General features: G+C 36.4%; 1 protein-coding gene across 1 annotated transcript in view; it reads right to left on the bottom strand.

Annotated features, from left to right (window-relative positions):
- Positions 1 to 3,756, bottom strand: part of LOC136835652 (uncharacterized) — an 18,303-nt gene extending 14,547 nt beyond the window's left edge. Inside the window, 1 exon segment of the mRNA XM_067099467.1 lies at positions 3,586 to 3,756. The gene's annotated coding sequence lies outside the window, so the exon portion shown is untranslated.
- Positions 3,757 to 4,129: the final 373 nt, after the last annotated feature.

The following is a 4,129-nucleotide window of genomic DNA, read 5'->3' on the forward strand; positions in this document are numbered from 1 at the left end:
TGCCCGTAATAATCCCACGGAAGATGAGAACTATACCCCTCAAATTAACCTGAATTTTATTAACAAAAAAAAAAAAAAAAACTGGAAGACTGTGACCAAAAGCAATGCGAATAATACCGCATTATGACAAAAAAAAAAAAAAAGACAAAAACAAGAGCAATAAGACTATAAAATATCACTCACTCAAAACGCATTATAGCCAAGTTAAAATCTCGTGATGGAAACCTCGTCATAACTCCAGCAGGGGAATAAAAAAAAAATACGAGATTAATTGCTGCGTAATGTATTTAAAACGTCCCTGGAAGGATTGTCACTCAGTGTTACCTGACACTGACAAGGGACGGGACATACTGCGGAAAGGAAAACATGATTTTCTGCGTATTTAAAACATGGGGGACGGGGAAATGATTGTCACTCAGTGTTACCTGAGACTTAGGGTACAGAACATAGACTGCTGCGGGGTGTAAGGAAAGTTCAAAGCAGGCTGTCGGGGTATTTAAAACGTAGGGGGAAAGATTGTCACTCAGTGTTACCTGAGACATGGGAGAGAACGGTTACTGCTGCCGGGGGTAGGAAAAGGAGGTTGTCTGGGTATTTAAGACATTGGGGGAATGATTGTCACTCAGCGTTACCTGAGACTTAAGATAGAGAACACTCACTGCTGGCGGGATAGGAAAAAGAGGCTGTCTGTGTATTTAAAACGTAAGGGGGGAAGATTGTCACTCAGTGTTACCTGAAGCATGGGAGAGAACACATACTGCTGCTGGGTGTAGGAAAAGGAGGCTGTCGGGGTATTTAAAACGTAGGGGGAATGATTGTCACTCAGTGTTACCTGGGACTTAGGGGAGAGAACACTGACTACTGCTGTGGGTAGGGAAAGGAGGCTGTCTGTGTATTTAAAACGTAGGGGGAACCCGGGAAAGATTGTTACTCAGTGTTACCTGAGACTTAGGAGAGAGAACACATTCTGCTGTTGGGGATAGGAAAAGGAGGGTGTCTGCGTATTTAAAACATCGGGGGAATGAATGTCTCTCAGTGTTACCTGAGGCATAGGAGTGAGAACGCAGACTACTGCTGGGGTAGGAAAAGGAGGCTGGCTGTCTGTGTATTTAAAACGTAGGGGGAAAGATTGTCACTCAGTGTTGCCTGAGACATGGGAGTGAGAACGTGTACTGCTGCTGGGGGTAGGAAAAGGAGGCTGTCTGGTTATTTAAACCATCAGGGAAATGATCGTCACTCAGTGTTACCTGAGACACGAGCTGGGAAAGACATACTGCTGGTGGGGGGAGGGGAAAAGAAGGTTGTTGTCTGTCAGTCGTGTAATCATCTCGAAGGATTACCTCGTAAGATTAGAGCAATAGTCGCCCCTCCCTCCTAAATTTATGACCCGGTACGACCGAAATCTTCTTCTCGGTTTAAATCCCTGAGAAGGATGGTATGCACACCTCGTTCCGTGCGTTTTAATTGAAAGCTGCTCCATCGTGAATATCTGGTGTAGAACTGCGGCAGTTTTCAGGCCAAATGGGATAATGCGGGATTACTAATCCCTGTGAAATCCTTTCAAATAATAAATTAAGAGATGGGATTGTGAGGAGGATTTTCTTTGAAGGCGGAGGCAAGGGGTTACGTATAATTATACTTCTGCAATCCAGTTATTTGACTCTTCTTTGAATATGCTCGTGACGAAAGCTTTTTAATCTCTGCAGTTTTACTTTCGAATGCATTTGATGTTGAGGTTTTCTCTGACACTCAATGAAGGGTTTATATGAATATGGTTTCATGCGTTGGCAAATAGACACGCAAGCAAATTCGTGTACCACTTACACACACACGCGCATATATATATATATATATATATATATATATATATATATATATATATATATATATATATATATATATATATATATATATATATATATATATATATTGGCAAACTGCCACTTTCCACATACTTACCATAAACATCGCCATTGGTAATCTACTTTTAACCACTTGTTAATGAAGTATATAATAATTCTAATAACTTCAATTATCTGATAATTTATAAGATTGTATTATTTCATTGGATTTGAAAAGCCAAATCTTAAATTTAAAAAATATATTTAATTATATTTACATAAAACTGATATTACCCTAAAAACACCATCTGGAATGAAGACATAATATTCTTGACATTGATGGAGAATTATGCGGTTTGTGATTTTGCTTAGATTTAATTCGTTTTGCTCCGGTAAAGAGGGGTAATGTGAGAGGGTGAAGTGGTTAATAAAGAAATTATATATATATATATATATATATATATATATATATATATATATATATACATATACACATATATAAAATATATATGCGTATATACTGAGTTTTAAATCTTAATAACTTGAAATAAAATCATCTTCTGCTGTAGTGACTAAAACTATAATAATAATAATAATAATAATAATAATAATAATAATAATAATAATAATAATAATAATAATAAATTATCATTTCAACTACAACTTCCAAGTTTGTTTTCAGAGGTCCTCAGGACCCGGGCGCCATCCCCCATAGTAGCTCTCATGGCCATCGGGAGAAACCATTTTTTTGTCCGTCAGGAGTGACAGTTTTGGTGTAAACTTACCAAAGAGTTCGGTGCTTATTTTTTTTTTTTTTCTATTTAAGTTTTCAAATGATTATTAACTTAACATGTGATAACATTTTTTTTATGCTATACCAAAATCTTTAAAACAGATTTGGTGTAAACTTTTCCAATAGTTAGGTCTTGATTTTAATAATATTCAAGCGTTATCAAATGATTATTGATTTCATATTGGTAATTTTATTTTGGAGAAATACAGATTTACCAATCACTGAAACATTTATTTACGACAATTTTATATTGCAATGCAATGACGTAAATCGGTCTATTGTAAATCTACGCCAGAGAGAAATTAACCACCCATTCAATCACAAAACTCATAATACATCAATACCTTCGAAAATACAATACCATTCGATTATGTCGCGTCGCAAGGTGAATATCAACCAATCAATCATTCAGTAGCCTTCGGAGAAATGAAAACCATTTTTTTTTTCTTCTTAAAAAAATATCATCGACCAAAGATACTAAAGACAAATTAAGATATCACTGAAACTTTCAGGTTCCAAGACATTCATGACGTGATTGAGAAAATATCATTATCGATTACAAGTACTGCGCTGATCGATACAACGCAATCAATCATCGACGGTCGGTTGAGTGATTGAGGACCACGTGACCGGTAGAAGCGTGGCATGTCAGTCAGTTGGTGCAATAATAATAATAATAATAATAATAATAATAATAATAATAATAATAATAATAATAATAATAATAATAGTAATATTTCTTTTATGCATATTTTTTAATCAAATAGAATTACTTTTGGTGATCTGATTTCTGACACATCCAGGGCTATCTCATTTGCTTTATCTTATTTTTCTCTCACTAATAGCTCGTCAAACCCTTCCTAATTCATAGATCCCAAAACGGAAATTTTACAGCACTGGAAATACGTTGCAACTGCCACAACTGAAAATGCCTTACGAACTAACACTTACCTTCAAAATCAGTCCATTTCTCCTTTGATAAATAACAAATTACGTTTCCCGTTCAGGAGAAATAATAATATAAATAATAAAAAAAATGTTCGGCACAATTTTATCGTCACGCGGAATGGTCCAAGGAGGGTTCACAGGGACGCGAGGCGTACACACCCTCTCCCAACGGCGGCAAGCCGCACACTGACTGAGGCATTGGCACTAACTCTCTTTTTCCAACTTGCTGACTTAGATGTTGGCAATTTTTTATCTTGTTTTAATGGAGCTTTTGGGGAGGGGGAGTGGGGAGGGGGGTTCATTGCGACACCAATATATCAAAACGCTCTCTCTCTCTCTCTCTCTCTCTCTCTCTCTCTCTCTCTCTCTCTTCTATTTGGGAGGGAAGGGTATATAAATCAATGTTTTCGTTTCATGATTTACTTTGAGTCGTTCATTTTGGGTGAAAATTTTAAAGATAATTTGTATAAAAAATAAAAATGAAACTCTCTCTCTCTCTCTCTCTCTCTCTCTCTCTCTCTCTCTCTCTCTCTCTCTCTCTCTCTCT

This window comes from Macrobrachium rosenbergii, chromosome 55 (genome assembly GCF_040412425.1).
Source record: "Macrobrachium rosenbergii isolate ZJJX-2024 chromosome 55, ASM4041242v1, whole genome shotgun sequence".
Classification (NCBI taxonomy): Eukaryota; Metazoa; Arthropoda; class Malacostraca; order Decapoda; family Palaemonidae; genus Macrobrachium; species Macrobrachium rosenbergii.